Raw genomic sequence first — 13,911 nt, forward strand, 5'->3', positions numbered from 1 at the left:
GCCTGAGCCTGCCTCATTTTCAACACAAGAGCACAGAGGGTCAGGCAGGAGCCATGAAGGACTGCCTGTTTGTGAGGGTCTGACTTTGTCGCCCATTTTTCAGGCTTAGTCAGTCCCTGCCAGGTAGGGGTAGAGAGAAGAGATGGCAACCGCAAATGGACTGGAAAGACCTAGAATTCTGTCTTTTTCCAACAAGACATGAATGTTGTACAACTCACTCCCAGAGAGTGCCAGAGGCGTGCCATCCCAGGGCATGAGGTGTGGTCCCGCAGCTTTCTCTTTCACTCAGGACACCCTTCGCTTGCTGAAATGTGGATCATTATTAACGCTGGTGTTCCTTACACTATGCTCTCTTCTTTTGTGTACACTTGAAAAATGCCATGATGAAACATTAAAACAAAATTTTAAAAAGTCCTTTGGAATGCAAGTGCATGAAAGCAGTGTTATGATAGAGACAATGTTGTCTGCCAGTTTATTTTTAAAATAAACAATTTACAATCTGTGGCACTGCATTATCAGTAATGAAATGCTTGCCACACACCTCAATACCCCAGTGCAAGAGCAGCTGGGACGGCAAGTTGGAGGGCTGGGCCAGGTCATCAACTTGGTCCTTTCCTCTCTGGTTCCTGCCTCACATGAACCCCTCCCTCCCCAGTGCATGCACCCACCCACCCACCCACACACACACACACACACACGGTTGGTGTGGGGCCCTCCTCTTGGGTGGTGACCATTTGGATCTCCTTTGAATGACTCTGTTGACAGTACCAAGTTACCAAAAGGTAAGGACACACTGAAGCACCCTTAGAATTGGGGTAGGTGTCTGCAATGAGGGGCAGAGCACCACAGGTTCTCTGGGAGAAAACAGCCTAAATTCAAATAATACCAGCTATGTTTAACAGCACTGGACTAAGCTTTACACACATCACTCAGTCAATCCATTCAGCAACCCAGACAGGTGGAGGTGATTAAGCCCATTTTACAGATGAGAAAACAGAGGCAGAGTGACCAGCCAAGTTCATGTAGCTGAGAGGCAGAGGTCGCTAGACTAGACTCCCTGACTCCACTGCTTACGTCACCTCCCAGGGTGAACCCTGTTTCTCACAGTGAGTAGGAGAGTTGAGGCTGAATTACTTGAGAAAGGCATGGAATAGCAAAGTGACTCTTAAAAGAAGCAAGCTAGGTGGGTCCACTCAGTGCCCGGCGCTTGGTAGGTGTTCAATAGATATTTGTGAACCGGACTTTTGACCAGAGTCTTGGACACTGGGTGGGGGTGGGAGTCTCCAGTGGGTTGGGGACCACAGTCCGGGCCTCCACATCCACCTGAATTTCCCTCATGGCAGGAAACCACATAGGAAACCCTGGCTCAGCAACCTCTAGCAGGGGAATGTGCCGGTCGTCATCCCCATCATCCCGGTGGCCTGGGGAAAATTCCTTTTTCCGGTTCTAGGCTTTGGGGGCTAAGACCATGTGCTGCCCTAACCTCCTCTGGCCCTCATCAGCGTTTCCAGGAAGTTCAAGCCCCTGTGTGCTCCCCATGTGACCTCATCAACTCGGAGGGTGTGAGAGGAGCTCTTCCTCACAGTGTTGACCAGGCAGTGACAAACGCGCCACACGGAAGGAAATTGGTGAATAATCCTTGCATATTCTGAAGTGAGTCACACTGGCCTTTCTTGGGGACTGTGCTCCAGATGATTAGACTTGTGGGTTTTGTTTCTTAATTCAGAGTACACTGTTAATGACCACCTAGGGATTGACCCCCTAAAGACACGGCATTGGGGCAGCAGATCTGGTGGCCTCTGACCTCAAGGTACTTTATACAGAAAGAAATTATACTGTTACCACCTGCAATAACAAAGTTAAAATAAAGGACAGGTAAGTCACCACTGTAAACATGGACTGCAGTGGTTTCGGTAACTAATGGGGACAGAAACTTGTCAACAGCAGCTCCAGAGACACTCGCCCCCTGAACTCTCCTCCCCACCCCCGTACTGTCCTCTCCCATTGGCTCTGTGCTCGCGGTGCAGAGTGTAGCCGAGTGTGAGCAATAGTGACTGGCCCGCCCATTGCTCAAGCCCCTACTGTCGGCACTGTGTGTGCTTTGTCTGCCTCATCCTCACAGAAGTCGGTATTATTATCCCTATTTTACAGATGAGGAAATTAAGGCTCAGGGAAGTTAAGTTGCTCAAGGTCAAGTGTCTAGAAAGTCTCAGAGGACTGGAATATAGATCTGACAGGGGTTCTAAAGCCCAGGTCTCTCCCTGCACACCTGGCTGCTTCAACCTCACCTGGCTCCCTGTGGAATTTCAGGTGAGGGCTGTACAGAGAGTGGGGTAGGGGGTGCGTCACACCGGTGACTGTTGACTCCACTTACGTGTCTGTCTGGGGCCAGCTCCAGGATCCAGAGATGCCTTGCCTGAATCACCAAAGGGTGAAAAGAGGAAACCCCCATCCTGGGAAGATTATCTAAGCCCATAAAGTTTGGGGGACAGTGTAAACTCCTTCATAGAATGGCCTTTCACCTTCTTATTGGCTTTGTTTGGAAACAGAGGTGAGGCAACTTAATACAGCACCTCTGCATTTGAAACCCAGGTGACAAGTACTGGCCATTTGCTATCGGGACCCACCAGGATGAGAGCCAGACAGTAAGGGCATAGGAAGATGGGCAGGACAGCAGTCAAAGGAAGAGAGGCAGAGTCGTTGATCCAAGTTTCAACCACCCTACTATTTATAGGTGAGACAACTCCTCAGAGGAGAGACAATCCAAATCCAGACCCACAAATGATTCAGCTCTTAGTGTTCCAGGTCGTCCCCACCAGGACATCAGAGTTCAGTCTGCTACAGTTCCACAGCAGAGCTCTCCAGGGGGAATCCTGGCTCACCATCCAAAAGGTGAGCCCTCTGGACATGGATTCTCTCCTTCACCGCTCTCCATAGCTCTCCTCTTACCTGGCCCATCTCTTCCTGTGCCCTTCCCAGGGTGTCTTCCAAAACTTTCCTCCATTCTTCTCCATCTGTTCTTCTCTAAAGCTCCCTTCTCTACCCTGACATCAATGCTCTCAAACTTGCCTGGTCATGGGAATCCCCTGGGAACTTGACCAGGCAGATTCCAGGCTCTTCTCCTAGAGGTCTGGGTTGGAGAGATCCAGGTGGAGACCTGGGGACCCCTGTTCAACAAGATCCCTGTGTCCTTATGGTCAAACACATTTGGGAAACACTGGACTGTACTCCCCCTGTTGTCGGACACTTCTCCTAACTCCCCCTGGAGCTACAGTCCTCAAAGTCACCCACTTCTGTCCTGTGACAACACCGCTAACGCTCCAGCCTCAGAGTACACCAAACTCCTGACCCCAGGGACCTGCACCTGTGCTCCAATTCACCTACCATCCACCATTGTCTTTCTTCTTTCTTTCACCAAAGACTCTGCTGTTGCTTCTGCCCCAGCCCCTCCACCTCCCTGATGATAATGACTTGTACAGTGCCTGATCAGGTGGACACCATTCAGATATTGTGTTATGGACCTTTCTGCTACATTTGACATTTGTGACCACTTCTTCCTTCATGAATCTTTCTACTCCCTTGACCTCTGAGACGTTATTTTCCCCTGACTCTCCTCCTATCTCTCCAACAGTTTCCAGTCTGTCTTCCTGGTGAGTCTTCTTTCTCCAACCACCTTGAAAGTGGCGATACCCAGAACCTGAACTCAGCCCACTCTCCCTGGTCATCACACACACTTCCATAGTTTTAAGGTAACCTGCTTCTTGAGCTTCAGCTTTACATCCACTTGGTCTGCTAAGTGTGGATTAGGGCACGGACAGTTCAAAATTAGTATATCCCAAACCTAACTCACCCCAAAGCCTGGTCCTCCTTCTTTTGTATTTCCGTATGTCAGGATGGCACCTCCATCCAACTGGTTGCCCAAGCTGCAACCCTGGGAGCCATCCTGGGTCCCAGTCTCTCTCCATCACTGCCCCCTCACAAGTACACACACAGCCAACCATAAGTCCTGCAGACTTTATGCCTAAACAGTCCTCAAATTCACACCCTTCTCTCCTTCCCCCAATACCACTCCAACTGAGGGCATCATCCGCTCTCATCTGGACTCTCCATAGCCTCCCAGCTGGCCTCCCTCTCTCCCATCCTGCCCTTCTCCACTCTGTCTTCCACTCAGTCAGCTGAGTGATGTTTCTAAGATGCAAGCCTGATCACATTTCTCCACCATCTAAAGCCCCTAAAGAGCTTCTTGCCACCCACAAGGTAAAGTCTAAACCCATCACTTTATCCCGTGCCTCCATCATTGCTCACACTTTCCTCCTTTCTTTATCTAACCAACTCCTACCACCACCCCCGCCCCCAGCCTAGGCATCATGCCCCCCACACCTTCTTTCCTGGTTCTATACAGCTGGGTTAGTGCCCCTTGAAAGTGTTCCTACAACACCCTCCACTCACCAGATTACATGGGCAAATCCAGCTATTAACTGTGGAAAGAGAGAAAGTTTGAGGATTGTTTTACAGGTTTACAGCCCCATCCACCCCTAGGGTTACCACAGTGATGGAGAGCTGGCTCTTCCTTGCACCTATGAATGTCTGGAGCCAACTCTCCCCTCCCTCTGCCTCTCGGAGTGAAGCGTGAGGACCACCCAGGGATCAGCCCACCTCTGTCTTTGCTCCTCAAAGGGAGTGGCCTCTCCTGGCTATTGGCAAAGCTACCAGAAACTTGGCTTCAAACCATTCACGTCTAACAGGTGGTCCAGATATTCTGGCAGAGACTGTGGGTTTAAAGAGGGGGAGAGATGGAATCACAAAATGCCATGTTTTCCGACCACCCTGAACCCTAAGGGCCAGGTCACCGGTGAGGGAATACTGTACTTGTGGATGTCCGGGTGGGAGGGGGCACGCTTCTCCACATAGCTGCCCCCCTCAGGAATCCTGAGACATCAGGGCAGGCCTTCAGGAGGGCTGTTTACAAGCCAGCCTGCCAGCCCTTCAGGGAGGAAAGGTGAAGAGGCTAACACTGATGCTAGAACCCCCGGCACTCCAGGGCATACTCTCTTGAACACAGTGGAGGGGACGCTGCCCTCAGCTTCTGGAGGAGCTCCTTGGATGGTCAGGGCATTCCCACTACTACAGGAGATGGGGTAGATCTTCGCCGGGCCTGGAGGACTACATAATGTCAGAAAGAACACTGCTGAATCGAACTCGGTGGAGCCCTTCCAAAGTCCTCTGACTCAATCCTAGTGTGAGTGGGTCACAAACTCCTTCAAAGAGGGGTCCGGAAAAGCTGACAGTGCCAGGCTGTCTTTTGTAACCTATCAAAAGCTGGCTATGTTATGGGAAGGGCTGCAGTGGAGGTGGGAGCAGCAAGTTCAGAGGAGGCAGCAGAAGCAGCATGGCCAATCCCCACAGTTAAAGCAGAGTATGGAAAACAGGGCTGCTATGTACAGTTGTGCAGGTTTTTCACTGCACAAGATTGCTCAGTTGAAGGAGCAAATGGGGGCTGAAATCTAGCCTGTGCATCTATTTGCCAAGCTGTGTGTCTTGGTGCAGAACTGCATTTGCTGGGAAAAGGAGGTGCCTGTTTCTAATTTGCATAAAGGCACCATTTGGGATTGTTGTAACCTTGATAGAGAAGACATGTCAGAAGCATTAAGAAAGCTTAGTGAATGCAAGAGAAACCTAGGATCTGGTAGAAGATGACAAGGGCTTTGGGAGCCCCAGAGACCCTACTGGCTGGGCTCAGAATTTCAACCTATTGAGATGCTGCCCAGGCCCATGATTGTGCCCTGCTCCTCCCTGTCACCCCCCTCACCTCCATCCCACTCCCTCCTAGCCCACTCCAGCCATCCACGGCCTCTGTGGGCCGAGGAAAGCCACGTGAACCCTAATGACCCATTCCTGAATGGAGTGGAGGCCACCCGGTAAAGAGAGGCAGTGTCCCCAAGCCCACCCTGTGACCACTGCTAGTCTCAGCTGTTAGCAGAGACCTTGGCTGGAGAGCCAGGCCCCCAGCCTGGGCTGAACGCCCAGAGAGAGGGGGCTGTTGCATTTCCCCCCTTGTTCCTTTCCTATTTCTAGCTTCACCCCAACAGCATCCACTCCTGGTGACAGCCAGCAGGTTCTCGCCCGCCAGGGGAATGCCTAGGAAGACGACAGCCTTGTTCTGCAGGCCAACAGCACACAACCTAAGGGACCCCGGGGACTGCCTCCTGCCTTTTCGGCTTGGGACAGAAGGTGGACCAGCAAGTGGAGGACCCTATTAGCCACAGATGTCAAGGGGAAGCCGTGGTAGGGGGAGCTAGCTTTTCTGAGCCTCTTGTCTGTGCTGTATGTACATGATCATATTTAATTCTCCGACAAACCTGTAAAATAAGCATCACTATCTCCATTTTACAGATGAAGAAACTGAACCTCAGCGAGAAGAAAGAACCCTGGCTAGCCAGCAAGCTGTAGGGATCTGGTTTGAATTTCCCAGCCTGTCTGGCTCTGACACATGTGGTTTTTTTTAACCCACAGCACATCGCGGGCAAAGTATCTCCCATGGTGGGAGAAAAACTCAAAATTGTGAAAAAGAACAGAAAAAGCTGGAGGAAGGTTGCTTCAGCAACTGAAGCCAGTCTCCCCACAATCTTCTCCCTTCCTGTTCATACTCCCAGGACACTCTCAGGGGAAAATTACACCCCTTGCCTCCTCCACTCCCCACCAAGCATTTTCATACAGGTGAAATCATTGTGTTAAAGCTGCACCTTGTGAGGGCCAGGAGGGATGGGCAGAAGAACTCATGAGCCGATTACACATGAGCCAGCAAGGAAGAGCCTTCTTTTTCCTCCAGCCGGCTTCTCAAACCACTGCTCAATCAAAGCCTCATCTCTCAAGGAATAATTACAAGATCTACAGTTTAGTTAATAAAATGGGAGAGCAGGAAGGGGCTGCAAACAATAATAGCTGTGTTTACTGAGTTCATGTTATGTAATAGCCAGACGCTGTTCATAGAAACCTATTTAATCCTCACACACACGCACACAAAGTAAAATGAGGAACTGAGACCCAGAAAGGTGACAGAAATTGCCCAGAGTCTCCCAGCTCTTAGGAAGGGGACCTGGAGTCAGACGCACACAGCCGCGCTCCTGGATGTTGCCCAGCCTTGCAGGATCGGCTCTCCTGGCTGCCCCACCCCATTTGAGGGCTGAGGAATCAACCCCGGGACAGGGGGACCTGCCCAGCTGACCCAGGGCAGAGCCAGGCAAGATGTCGGGTCTTCTGACGGGGACCTGGGGCTCATACCACCACCCCAGGGGCTCAGCGCACCCAGGACTCCAGGAGCGTGTTAACTGCACTTCACTCAGCTCAGATTTCAGATCCCACCTAACGTTTGGAGCTAGACGATTCTTAAATATCGATTTATCTGTCGGACACCTGTATCGTCCTGGAGCGCCCCTGCTGGGCTCACGGAAGGCTAAATAGCTTCCATAAGAGTCTTCGCCTCTCCTCTCCTCGGCAGACGGACACAAACAGCAGCCAGGAGGGACGGCAGCATCTCACACACCTCGCAGTGCACGGGAAAGACTCTGAGCGCTCCCTGCAAGGCCACAAGTATTTTGATAATCTTTCCCCTACAGGATTCTCCTGTGAGAACAAATGGACACAGTCAGGAGCAATCTTTCAGCAGATTCCACAGGAAGGAACATTACATCAGTGGAGGGGATTTTGACTTTCAGGACTTTCGGGAAGGGAAACAGATTTGGAGGTGGGGGCTGCCCAGACGTTGGCTGCGCCCCTCAGCCCCCGGTGTGGGGCAGGGACGTGGGGAGTCCTCAGCAGACAGTCTAGTGGGAGCCAGGCAGGGTGGTGGGTAAAAGCACAGCCTTTGGAGTCAGCCAGACCTGGGCTTGAGTGCCAGCTCTGCTGCTTGAGGCTGTGTGACCTCAGGCAACTTGCTTTGCCTCTCTCTGATTCTCAGTTTCCCCACTGTCAAACAGGGACAATCAGACTGCTCACCTCTTGGACTGGCCCTTAAGACTCAGACACAAGAACGTCAGGGAAGCATTGAGCACAGGGCCTGGCACATGCAGGTGCTGAATAACCATAAACACAATTGTCATCAGGAGATCCTTCACTTTCCTCGAAATGAGCTGTGTGTTCTCCACTGTCACTGGTCCCCTTTATTGAGCTGCCCTTAGCAGGCCTGAGGCCCCTCATGTGACCAAAAATGTGCCTTGGGGAAAGGAGGGCCAGTGCTGAGGGACAGGCTGCCTCATGGCCACAATTCCCTCTGCTGGAATAGAAGCTCGAGGGCCCATCCCAGAAGAGAACCATCTCCCCACACCTGTCAGCTTGCTGGGCAATGAGAAAAGCCCCACAGATTCCTGGCATGGGAAAGATAGAACAAAATTAACAAATATTTATAAAAAGCAAAATAATATAAAGCCATTGGGACGCAAAGATGTGGTGCAGACTGAGCAGCATGGGGTGGGGTGCCGGTTGGGCAGGACCACAGGGCGCCTATTTGACATGGTGGCCTTTTTTGTTCCCCTCAGCCCACTTTCTGGCCCTGCCCCCAGGGCCTCTTTCCGAAGACAAACTTGCCTCTATTTTTGGTGTCTACAGGCCCTGCAGGACACGGAGCATTGCCCAGGGGCCCAACATTCTCCTGGTGACTCACCGGTCAGGCAGTGGGTACCTGAGGCAGAAGAGCCACTTCCTGTGTCCCTGAGCCACTAGTCATCCAATCTATACCTGCCCAACCACTGCCCTCTCCTCCCAGAGCACTTGAGTCACCCTCCGGAGCAGGGCAGGACCTGGCCCAGAGAAGGGCCTGGTGAATGTGGCTGGAGAATGAGGCCATGCAGGAAGCTGTGGTTGGGGGTGAGGCGAGGAGTGGACACAGTGTTTCATCCACCAAGGAAACCCAACCTGCCTAAAGGTGTGGACCCATCCCACTTGAACTTCAGGAGAGGTGTTCTCATGGTACAAACACATATCCGCTTGACACATCCCACCCCCGTAGGTATCCACACGACTGCAACAGATGCCTTCCTGGAACCGCACCCCTGCCAATACTTCTTTACACGGTCCAGGAAGCCTGTTTGATGTTATGGGAAGAAAATGTGTGTCTACGTGTAGGGGTGTGTGCATTGTGGGGCGGGTATTCATGTAGGGAGGGAGAATGTTGACAAGAAATCCAAGCACACGGGCTAGAAAGAAGTCTTAAAAACAACTGCAGCCCCACAGTTTCCTCTCTGTGCCCCTAACTTATCAGCTCAGGTCCAGGGTCAGGGGAGGCCCATAGCCAGCTTTGCACAGCAGCTGACTTGGTTCCCAGACCAGATCCCTGGCTTTGAGCAATAGAAGGGGCTACATGGCCATGGGTTCCTGCAGTAAATCCACGGAGTCCCTGGGCTCAGGCCCAGATCCTGCATGCTGGGGACAACAATGGGCCTGATTTGACTCCCCTGCTCCAATCACAGAGCTCCTTCAGAGGCAGACGTGAAGCCAAAATACTTCACTAAGACTGGAGGTCAGATAACAGCCCCGGCCCTCTTTGGAAATGCAAACTGGCCAGTGGCAGGGAACCCACCGGGTCCCAGCCCTCCCAGGAGCCTCTGGCATCAGATTTCAGTGTCCTTTCTTCAGCTACTCCCACAGGAAGGAGAGGGCTTGCTTCCCCTCTGCTCTCCCTCCTTGTTTATATTTTCAAGAGTACTCAATCCCCTGGGGACTCTTGGTGTGTTCATTACAGTTAGAGTGGGGCTACCCACGCACTTCAGAGGCTTCAGACCTGATCTCAGTCAAGCTCCGAGCTGTGGTCTCTGGGAAGCAGGTGAACAGGCCTGGAGACCAGCGAAGGGACCGTGCTCTCTATGGTCCAGGGCTGGCCGTGGAGGATGGCGCCAGACAGAAGAGCTCACAGCGTGCCATAGTGCAAAGATGGCTGCTCAGAAGTCACAAGGAAATGGACCTGTGGTCAGGTCAGGTCAAGCCCTCCTTTAGTTGCCAGAGGGGAGGTAGATTATAGATACGTCTGTCGGGGGAGAGATCTTATTTGGAGAAATGAAGAATATGTTCACAAAATAGGAAAATTCTTTTTTAAAATTATTTACTTTTAAGGATCAGCTTTGTGTGTATGTGTGTGTGTGCTGGGGGTTTTAAAAAGTGAAACATCTCTACAGGCTTTTCAATTATATATAGTGATGTACTGCATAGAGACCTTTTGGTCAACAATGGATCACATATATGGCGGTGGTCCCATAAGATTAGTACCATATAGCCCAGGTGTGTAGTAGGCTATACCATCTAGGTTTATGTAAGTACACTCTATGACGTCTACACAATAGCAAAATGGCCTAATGACCCACTCCTCATAACATATCCCTGTCATTAAGTGACGCATGACTGTATATATACAATGATAATATATATGACATTTATATATAATGCATTGTAGTTTACAAAGTACTTTTTTATGCCCATTCATTCAACAAATCTTCATGAGCCTCTACAAAGATCCAGACACTTTCCTAGGCATGAGTGGACATAGTGGTGAATGAGGCAGATAAGACCCCCACTTCCCCTGAGCTCACCCCGTGGTTGGGGAGACAGACCATAGACAGCAGACAATGAATCAATGAGTTCAGGGGGCAATAAGTGCTTTGAAGATTATAAAGTCAGGTAAGCAGCTAGAACTGTGCTGTCCAGTATGGTAGTCATTAGCCGCATGTGGTTATTTAAATTTGTCTAAATTAATTAAAATTAAACATTCAGTTCTTCACTTCACACTAGCTACATTTCAAGTGCTGAACAGGCACATGTGGCTAGTGGTATAGACATAGAACATTTCCACCATCGCAGAAATTTCTAGGACAGCAATGAGAGTGACTTGGGGCTGATTTAGATTGAGTGGTTAGGGAATGCCTCTCTGAGGAGGTGCCTTGAGTGGAAAGCCCAAAATGAGAAGAAACTCACAGCACACGGATTGGGTGGGGATGAAAGGAGTGGACAGAGTTCCAGCCACTCTAGAGCAAAGGTCCAAATGTAGGCATGAGTTCGGCAAATTTGAGGAACAGAGAGAAGGTTGGTGTGACTGGAGCATAATGAGCTGGAGGATGTGGAGAGTGGAGAACGATGAGCTCAAAAGTAATAATAAAAACAGCTGCTGGTGGTGGAGTGCTTTCTATGTACCAGGCGTCTATGAGGTCGGTTCTATTATTCTCCTTTTACAGAGGAGAACAGTTGGACGCAGAGAAGTAGACACCTTAGCCAAAGTCACATAGCTAGCGAGGGGACAGAGGTAGGATTTCAACTGGGCAGTGTGGCCCTCGCGCACAAAGCTGCTGTGCTGCACTGCCTCTCCAAGGAGACAGGGGCTGAGTCACGGACGCCCTGCGAGGAGCTGGGAGCCTACCTGGGTGTGATAGGAAGCCACTGCAAGTTTTTAGGCAGGGGAGTGATCTGATCTATTGCACTTTTAAGTGATCGATCTGCTCATAGTGGGAGGACAGATCATAGAAGGTCAAGTCAGGGGCCACTTCACTAATCCAGGCAAGGACATTCCTGTGGTTCCGACTAGGAGAGCAGCAACACTTTGTTCGTATTTTGTAAAGCCTATCAGACATTGCACTTTTATTTTTCATGGTTTATCTTCCAGGATTTTGGCAGATAAAACAATGCATCTTTTCTTTTCTAAAAACTCTCCAAAACTCAATAGACATACCCCCAACAATCATTTAGCAATAGGAAAGCCCATCTTACTGCATTCCATTTAAAGCATCTTTTCTATATGCTTTGGATTGTTATTATATTAAACCAACGATCTTCCTAAACTGGGAAGTTGATTCTGGTTCCACTCAAGGTTGTTTCCACAGCTAGAGAAGGGGCAGAATCTTGACTCCAGTGGGACCCCAGGGTGTGGGGTTTGCATGTGGAAGAGAACTTCATGGACGATACAGACGATCTTGAGCATTTAGAGGGGCAGGTTTTAGGACAGCGGTGACAATCATGGCTCCCAGACCGATTTAGCCTGACACTGACTTTGGATGTGGTGTCTGTGTGTTCCAGGTTCTCTTGTAAAAGGAATGAAGGCAAACTGACAGACCCACTGACAGCCCCCACCCCCACCCTCCAGGGAAAGAGGCATGAAGGTTATTTCACATAAATATTCTCCAAGCTCCTGCAAACAATTGCCTAAGGTGCCATATAAAATGCAACTTCTAACTACCTCTAGCCCTTAATGCTCTCCCTCATCAAATTCCTTTTGTTTCTTCAGACTTCTTCCCAGAGGGGATGAGATTAAGGGGAGCAAGATGACTCAATCAGTGTTCTCCTTCCAGCCACAGCTACCTTCTGAGGCCCAGTGTGTGGTGTCCAGTTTTGGGGCACAGGTTCAACTCAAGGTCACAACCCTGCAGTGTTCCCCACACCTGACGTCCTTTCCCCTATGTCAGATTATTTGACCTCTCTGTGGCTCCCTTTCTTCATCATTAAAATGAAGATAATTATTGTTAAGTATTGTTCTACCTCCTAGTGCTGTTGTGAGAATTAAATAAGTTAGAATTAAGTAAGTAAAACAGAACAGTTATCATCGTTAGCTATGACATCCTATTATCTTTCCTGGAAGTGAGAGGATAGGGAAGGAGGTGGCTAAATCCAGACCTTGTCTCAAGGCTGTGATGGATAAGGATGCGGAATTACCCAGGAAACAGCCACCCTGGAGCCTCCCTAGGTGAGTCAGAGGATTCTCCTGAGCTCCAGGCACTGCCCCACAAGTCACTTGGCAGGCTGCATCAGCACCACCCCCAGCCCCGGCCCCAGTTTCCACGGGCTCAGCATTGCCCCACGCTCTGGGCCTGGGCAGCAGCCTGCCCAACTGCTTCCTACCTTGCCTGTCCCCTTCCTCCTGAGGCTGGCTTCGGTTGTATGGCCGGCTGCAGAGGAAAGAGGCCGTCTCAGTTTGGGGTGAGGAAGTTATGGTAGCTCAGACAAGGCTGGGGCCGCTTTCCGTGGTTCTGGAGGGTAAGGACCCCTGGCCTCAGGCTGGCTGGATCCGGGTCTGCAGCTTCTCCTGGGATTGCCTTCCCTGGGCTGCGGAGCTAACATTGCCCATCCAGCCCAAACACTTCTCAGCCTGCTGTCTCAACAGCTGACGATTTCACTCTAAATAACAGTGACTCACAGGACAGCAGTTCCCTTTTTGACCAGAGCAGACTTATGTAGACGAAGACTTCCTCCAGGTAAAGGAATGTCTTTACTTTTCAGCAGAGGCAGAGGGAGGCCAGCAGTGTCATGATTAGGAGCACAGACTTGGAGCCAAATTATCTGAGTTTGAATCTGGCCACACCACTTACAAAACGGTGTGACCTTGGACAAGTTGTGTAAGTTCTCCCTGCCTCAGGTTCCTCATCTGCAAAATGGGGGTGATAGTAGTGCTTACTTCATAGGGTTCTCATGAAGGTAAATGAGTTAATGTCTATACAGAGCTTAGAGCTATGGTTGGCACATTGTAAGTGCTTATATAAGCGGTTGATAGGTAAATGTCCAATAATGGGGACTGGTTATATAAAATCTACATAACGGAATACTACACACCCATTAAAATCTCTATCATAGAAGAACAGTAATATGGAAAGGATTCGTGGTCCATCACTAAGTGAAACAACAGACTCAAACTACAGTGTACCATTATTGTGGAAAAATAGAGAATACATCTGTATACACTGAAAAATATACTAAAAGTGTATACTCCAAAAGGATGTTTTTCTATCTTCTAAAATTCCTGTGTTCTGTGTTACTTTAGTAATTAAAAAACAAGAAGAAAACCATAAAAATTGTTCAGTAATGAAAACACTAACAATTATTCAAATGTAGTAGATGTGCGTAATCCAGATTAAATGATCATGCTTTAAAATGATGATGATGATA

General features: G+C 49.9%; 1 protein-coding gene across 4 annotated transcripts in view; it reads right to left on the reverse strand.

Annotated features, from left to right (window-relative positions):
* Positions 1 to 13,911, reverse strand: part of BCAR3 (BCAR3 adaptor protein, NSP family member) — a 189,776-nt gene that overhangs the window by 113,418 nt on the left and 62,447 nt on the right. The window contains exon 1 of one of the 4 annotated variants that reach the window (XM_070486852.1): positions 12,871 to 13,148. The exons of 2 other annotated variants lie outside the window; for them this stretch is intronic. The gene's annotated coding sequence lies outside the window, so the exon portion shown is untranslated. Of the gene's footprint in view, positions 1 to 12,870; positions 13,149 to 13,911 lie in introns of those variants that run through there. One more of the 4 variants, XM_070486854.1, reaches the window with a different exon arrangement.

The sequence above is a fragment of the Equus asinus genome, chromosome 16 (genome assembly GCF_041296235.1).
Source record: "Equus asinus isolate D_3611 breed Donkey chromosome 16, EquAss-T2T_v2, whole genome shotgun sequence".
Lineage (NCBI taxonomy): Eukaryota > Metazoa > Chordata > Mammalia > Perissodactyla > Equidae > Equus > Equus asinus.